Source organism: Buteo buteo, chromosome 2 (genome assembly GCF_964188355.1).
Source record: "Buteo buteo chromosome 2, bButBut1.hap1.1, whole genome shotgun sequence".
Lineage (NCBI taxonomy): Eukaryota > Metazoa > Chordata > Aves > Accipitriformes > Accipitridae > Buteo > Buteo buteo.
This window is the reverse complement of record NC_134172.1, coordinates 52,052,498-52,059,900: the sequence shown is the minus strand read 5'-3', so window position 1 is coordinate 52,059,900 and position 7,403 is coordinate 52,052,498. Positions and strand designations below refer to the sequence as shown.

The 7,403-nt window shown below is 42.1% G+C and overlaps 1 long non-coding RNA gene across 1 annotated transcript; it reads left to right on the top strand.

The window, feature by feature from the left end:
• The first annotated feature begins 1,411 nt into the window (after window positions 1-1,411).
• On the top strand, window positions 1,412-3,916 carry LOC142028669 (uncharacterized). The gene is made up of 3 exons (XR_012649657.1): window positions 1,412-1,718; window positions 2,630-2,807; window positions 3,726-3,916. It is a non-coding gene; the product is annotated as an uncharacterized LOC142028669 (long non-coding RNA).
• The last annotated feature ends 3,487 nt before the right edge of the window (window positions 3,917-7,403 follow it).

Sequence of the window (7,403 nt, the reverse complement as noted above, 5' to 3'; positions counted from 1 at the left end):
CACTAAAGATGTGTAAGATTAACCCTCACATGCTACTAAATGTACATACAGAAGCAGTTATTATAGTCTGGGACCCCAGCTTTGCAGGCTTCATCTAGGCAATGAAAAAGCTAACTCTGAAGTTACTGACTAGCGGCAAAAATGCATGTGTAAAAATGCATATATGCCGGTGTATAGAAGTGTTCACTGATTGGTCACAGATCTACTACTGAATTTGATTTAGTATTAATCTAAATCTAACTAGATGGCTTTGAAGAAAAAAAATAATTAAAAACTAAAAGATTTATCTTTTTGGTGAATCCATTTCTCCAGGATATAGTTTAAATTTGTTGTTCTAACTACTTACATATTCCCATTGCTGAGCCAAGACAAACTCACAGAATTAAATCAGTGTATTTTTAATGTTCTGTTCAAAAGAATGAGGACTGTAGAAAGTTGGCTTTTCTTGGGACTGGTACCAGCACAAAACATTATGGCATCATTCTGATTTAATGAGTATCTTTGTATTAAATTGTGAGCATCACATCTTCACTGCCAGCAAAATATCCCAAAACATCTGAAACCTTGTTCTGGAGAGAATTCTTCAGAAATTGATGGCTTGTACAGATATTTCATCACTATTTTTCCTCTCCTCTTTCAAAAGCATTTACAGTGCTCTGGAAGAAGTATGTAGCGAGACTGGGGAAAAAAAAGTGAATCCTTTCTATGATGGACGGGAGCCCTGTCTTCAGCTCAGGGAATTTTAATCCAACTTGCTATATTATCTACAATTAGATTAACATCTGCAAGTTTCAGAATGGTTCTGGAGATGGAGGATTACCTGAGAAGTCACATGAGGCTTCAAAAGGTGTCATCTACATTGCAAAGGCATGGGGTAACCCTGCCCATGCAGGATGTCCTTCCTTATTTTCTGCACGGAAAGCAGCACTTGGCAATAGGGCTGCACAGCCTACAGACCGCTAAGTGCCTCCTCTAGTATTTGCAGCAGCATGATCTCCTGCTGAACTGTTATGCCATCTGGAGAACTCGTGGTATGTACGTGGTATCCCTTCCCTGAGAGTTATCTTGCTTTGCTCTCAGGACACGGAAAGATTTTGTAGTAATTTATGGGCTTTATCTTTAACATTAAACATGGATGGTATCTTTTACGTTATTTAAATCTTTTATTTATCACTTTGCAGCATGTGCAAAATATGTATTCTCTTGTCTCCTGCTTTCTGGGGCAATACAGAATATTTCCCCAAAGGCTATGCAGCCCTGAACCACCTGCCAGATTCCCATGTATTATAGTCTTTTCGGCCAGCTGCTGTGGTAGCTGTTCATGCCAAGGGCAAGAATTCCCCTGCTCCAGTTTTAGCTTTTGTGCAGTCCGGAGCCTGCTTTCAGCGGGTGCCGAACAGTGAGCGTAAGGCCTGAGTCAGCGAGAGTTAAAATAAAAGGTCAAACTTCTCGGAGCCCATAACCAGTTGGTGGAGCCCAGGTATCATGCCCTGTGCTGGGTGTCAAGGCGATGCATCCCCTTCCTCTCCACTCTAGTGCTCTATCCCAGTTCTTTACTGGGGGCCTTCTAGACAGAATAGCAAATATATAGGCATAGTGATCCCAGAGGAAGTTTTTGGCAGCAAATACTGATGTGGCTGATTGCTGGGAGCTGGTGTTGTACCTCTGGCTGGGCCACTCTTAACCCCAGCTCTGCCACGGACATGCCGCTGAACCGGGTAAGTTGGAAGTTTTTCCTGTTCTGAGAGCTAATGCTGGCCTTGTCACGCTTTCTTTTCTTTTCTCTTTTCTCTTTTCTCTTTTCTCTTTTCTCTTTTCTCTTTTCTTTCTTTTCTTATTTTCTTTTCTTTTCTTTTCTCTTCTCTTTTCTCTTCTCTTTTCTTTATTTTTTACTTTACAGTTGTATGTCAGATGATAGGCTTTTATTAATGTTCTTTTCTGATGCCTAGCATTTCTAAATAGTTTGCAGTTTTCTGGTGGACACATCATTTCCTTGTCAGAGTATTCAGAGATATTTGGGACTGTTCAGAAAACAGTAGCCTACTTCCAAGTGACCATTTGTTTTGGGTGCCCAGTTCAAAACATATGCTGGGTATGGGGTTTTGATTCTTCGGAAATTCCTGACATTCCCCTCTGGAAGTCAGATGTCTCATATGGGACATCCAAGATCATTGGCTGCTTTTCTGAAAAAAAAGTCAGGCCACAGTCCTCCAGGAATATATTTAATCACACTCATGTCCACAACACAGGAGAAATACCATCACTGCCTGAAGAGCTTGTTTCTGCAGACTGCTGATACAGAGGAAGATCATAATTACTGACTCTGTAGGCACTGTCAGAAAACATCATAAACATGCACACAGAGAAACTTCCTTCTCAAAACTGGTTTGGATCTGAGCAAAGTCATCTTTTGTGCTGAGCTAACACAGCTCAGTCATTATTTCCGTTGGGGTTCTGATCTCAGAAAAGGTACAACAGTCCAGAAAAGGAGAAATCCAAGTGGAAGAGGGAGATGAACAACTCTGTGACAAAAAAAACCACTCTGATGAAAAATATGCTGTTGAAATTGCTGGGAAGAACCTCTCTGGATCCCTGCTCAGGAGGTGAAAAGCCTTATCTCTTACTGCAGGAGAGCTGGACGAAAAGGTTGTGCTCAACCATTGAAAAAGTCCAAGTAGAGAAGAGGATATCTGGGAACAAGAGACTTACTTACTGCCACTTGTAGCTGGTAGCTGGAGAGGCTCTGGTGTTGTAGAGCTGGGCTCCCACCAAACAGCTGGGAGCTGTGGAGAAGAAATGTTAGAGAGGTAAAGCATTCTGGCAGAGTTTTAAATACAATGTCTTTACCATCTCTGAATTTTGCAGGGTGTGGAAGGTCTGAATGAAGCTTGTGTGGAATATCTATACATGACGTTGTGAGGAAAAGATGGCACACCTTATACTTACTGAAAAAAACATTTCTGACTGCAGAATTAGAAGATTCATGGTAACAATGCTTCAGTCTTTGATACCATATGTTGAGATATTCATGGGTAGCTCCTGAAGAATTATAGGTTTGATAATGAATTACAATTGCATTCCCTCAGATAGCCTTAACTTTTGAGCAGAGGCCTATGCCACTCTTCAGTTGACCTGAAAGCAGATGGAAAGATATGACCCACAGCTTCACTTGCTTTCTAGGATCTGTACAACAAGCACCTGAGTGGTCAATGCCCACTGGGGCTGCTCAGCAGCACCTGGCCAGCCTTATCTGCTCCTGACAGATGATGGCAGTTGTGGGGCAGAGTTGATCCAAGGGCATGTCCAGCTGTTCATTTATCTTGATTTTTTTCAAAGCCTGAATGGCCAAGTTTCACATAACGCAGTGCTGAGCAACTGCTGCCTATTGAGGGTCTTCTCAGGTAGCATAGATTGGGCTTTTTGCATGACAGAAAATTTTTAAATTCATTTTGACTGTGGTGAGCAACAGATTACAGCAGTGTGTGTAGTCACGGCAAGACTACACAAAAGGAAAGGATGCCTCAAGTAAACAGTTAATGGCCTGTTGCTTTTTAAAGTGGTTGTTGAAATGGGCAACTTCCTGCTGCTTGCTGTTTTGAATTGTTCTGGTGGCTGATTGACTCAGAGGCTGACCTCGGGTACTCTACTGCTGGGCAGAGGAAATTGGGGCATGTGGCTATAAGAGCAGGACAGGACCCCTGCATCATTCTCCTGTTGTTTTTCAGGCCTTTCCATCTCAGTGCATCTCCCTCAACGTTCTCCGGATTGAGCTCTTTGACACATCTACAGTAGCTGTGGAGACATCCTTTCTCAGGTTGGAGCACAGGGCTAAGGAAGGTTGAGCATTTGGACTGCAAACACAGATAGTGTCTTTTTCTTCCTGGTGGGTATGTTAATCCAAACAACCTATTAAAGAGCTGAGCCAGTTCTCACATATTTAATTGTGTGTCTTATTTAGGTTTTGGTTTGGGGTTTTCTTGCTCTGCAAGTCTGAACAACTAGTCCTGCTCATTCTCACCTTTTTCCTGTTCATGCTGGTCCTGGCTTTTTCCTGTGGTGCTGGTCCTGGCTTTTTCCTGTGAAGCATCTCTCCCTTGTGAAGTAAGTGGTGCTTTAAAGGGAATTCTTCAATAGAAGTGCAAGGGCAAAAACGGTGTGATCATTTGTCTTCATGTGCAAAAAGAAATTCCAATGGCAATTCTGAAGAAATTCTTCATTTCTGACCACTTCTTCCATCTGGTATTTCCTTCTGTCCTTCCCTTCATACCTCCACCAACTGACCTATGATTTATTAAATAAATGCCAAAGCATTGTAGTCTTCTTGTACAGCAAAAAAAAGCAGTGCATGTCCTAATGATTATCTGCCTCAAGTGTGATACTTCAGAATATTATTCATACTACGTAGGAGCAGACAACTCTCTCAGAACACCTTTGGAAGTGGGTAAATTTTTCCATCAATTTCCATAAGCTTTGGATCAAACCCAAAAGACATGTCTCTGCTGCAGTCATGACTAACAGTCATAACAAACTCATGGCAAACTGGGCTGGCTTCTTTGGGGAAATGTGTTTAGTCACAGGGTATATCTGAAAAGTAACACACCTATTTTCATCTTGCCAACCTCCAAACACAGAGCATGGAGTGGTGCACAAATATGCATAACTGCATTTTAACAACATAAAGCAAATTTTGGATTCTGCAGTACCCTTGCTCAGGATTTCACTCTGTTGACAGTCTTGCTAGTTTTGATAGAGCTTTTGGGGTGAGGAGCTAAAGGCTGAAACACTGTTTCTTCATCCGTGTTTTTGAATGTGTATGGCAGAATCCAAACCTCATGGAAGAAATCATTAGCACAGAACGATTTAAATTGGAACAGACCTCTGGAGGTCATCTAGTCCAAAAAAAATGACTGGGTAGCATTTTGTTGTTCAGTTTTAACTTTGACTTCATATTATTTTCCCAATTCCTGGAAAAACTCAGGTATCCCATTATTGGGATATACCATGGAAACTATTAAATGAAGGCATCTACAAACAGACTAATCAGAGCTTATTCCCACCTGTGTTTGATGATAATTCACAGAGCCCACTCATGAGGCAACTTAGGTTGGGAACACAAAAAAAACCCCCAGTTTCTGTCCTGATGAACTGCATCAAAATATACCTAAGTGGACTGACTGAAATTCCTGTCCACCAGAAAGTAAGTTGAGAGCTGGGGTCCTCTAAGAAATTCCAGGTAAAATGATAATATTGTAATTGCAAAAATCAGTAGTGGTTCTGTTATTGTGTCCCACGTGGTGACAACACAGAAAGCCCATCTCATTTGGAAACAAACAGACTTTTTAGTTAAGTATTCTCTAAGTTTTAGTAAGGACAAGCGAAGCCTTTTGTTGCGCTACTTAGCATGTATAATTGGAAGGCTGCTCTTGGTTACATTGGTGCAACCCAGGGCTGTCAGTGGAGTTATACTGGTATACCTGAGAGATGTTTGACCTCCGTTTCTTCTCAGACATACTTAAAACCACTAAACTCTTCAAATGACAAGTGTAGCCCCACATCTCAGATTTCTATTTGAGTGCTAACTTTTGCTTGCCCACTGCCAGGATTTACTCCTCTGCAGCCCAAACATTCCTGGGCAGGAAGCTTCATGTCTGCCCAGCCTGTGGTTTTTCTGATTTGTATATGAAGTACTAGAGGGACTAACTGGTTTGATGGATGAGAGGTGTCAAAGTTAGACCATATGGCCTGCTTGGTCTCTGCCTGTGTCTGCAAATGCAAGCAAAAATATGCTGGAATTTTTCTCCCTTTGGAGTTCTTTCAGGGATCCCATTACAGAGTGTGCTTTTGCAGAGCCTATAATAACGGAGAGGCAGTTAAAATAAATCCTTGGGGTTTAAAGTTGGCAGCTAGAGCACGCCTATACAAAGGGTCGTATGTGAACTAGGCTTTCTTCTCAGGCTCTATGACATGACATCAGCTGAGGACACAGCTCTTGTAGCCTTCCTCCCACCCCAGACTTCTTCTGACACCCCAGTCTGACACTCCAGTCTTAGTTCAATCAACAGCAATGTCTTTGATGCCTTAGGTCAGATTTTTTTATCATAGTTAGATCTGTCTATCTCATGTGGATAGTGCAAGACAGCCAAAGAGTATGTAAAAAGAAGCTTATAACTAACTGTCCAACTTCTAATGCTGATTAACTAATCTGTATCTTTTTAAGACAGAAGAAGCCTTCCTGAAATACAGCAATGAGCAGCCCTACCCCTAGACCTTAGGAGAGCTGTGGTGGTAGCAAGCGTGGAGGCACATCCTCAAAGATGAGAGGACAGGCTTTCTGGTAGCACACACCACCTGCAAGAGACTGAAATCTGTGGATTTAGAAAATGAATGTAAGCAAACCCTGATGTGTTTGTTAATATAGTTTTAAGGCTTGGAAGCAATAGAGTAATTTATGTATCAGAAACTGCCAAACTCTGGCTCACAATGATCTGACAGTTCCCATGCGATAGTGGCACTTTTTTCTCTGTTCTGATAGTTTTACTACAGTGAAAGAAGGGAAAATATGTATGTATATATTATCTACTTAAAGTGTTAATTTAGCAGAGACTTAAATGTTTTGATTCTTACAACAAGAACATGTAGTCTTCAAAGGCTGAGGAGATGTTCAGTGCTGATACGAGGGAGGGCCCAGGGACTGAGGTATGAGATGCCTGTCGCGAGACTGAACTGAGGAGTGCTCTGCCTACTCCAGAGGAAGACAGCATATGAAGTATCTGCAAGAACACAGGGAAAATTCATCCAAGGCTGTGCCAAGCCTCTTCTGCTGTCCCCTGAGGTTGCCTTTGCTCAGACCAGAGGTGAGGGGCACTGCCAGAAGCAGCAGCTGGAGCTGTAGGGCACACCAATGTGTTGGTGTGTGCTGCCAGTGGGCAGGGAGAACTGGGGGGTCTGCTCCACTTCATGCTGTGAGGGAAGTGTTGGGAGGGGAGTTGCGCCTTATCACAGGTGTTTGAATGTCATCTTTGCTGTGTTCCCCTGCCTTGTGCTCACATAGGTGTGCCGCACCTATGACAGTGTCTTCCCAGGAAAGTAAGTGCTCATGCACAGGAGGCATCTCTGGACATCTTCATGAGTTAACATAGAAAAACAGATTCTTTTATGCAACAGAAATTCAGTAAGAATATATTTGCACTGGCTATCATCTTCATTAGCCCTACCCACCTACAACCTGCAAACCATCTTCATAGAGGCTTGAATTCCAAGAGAGAAAGGGATATGAAAGAGAATTGCATGTGTGTATATTAATAAGAACTGGTCAAAGTATAGAATAGTTTAGGAGAGACTATCTAATGTTTAACTAGCATTTCATGCAAAATAATCCATGTTTCATGGGCTTTCCCACACAC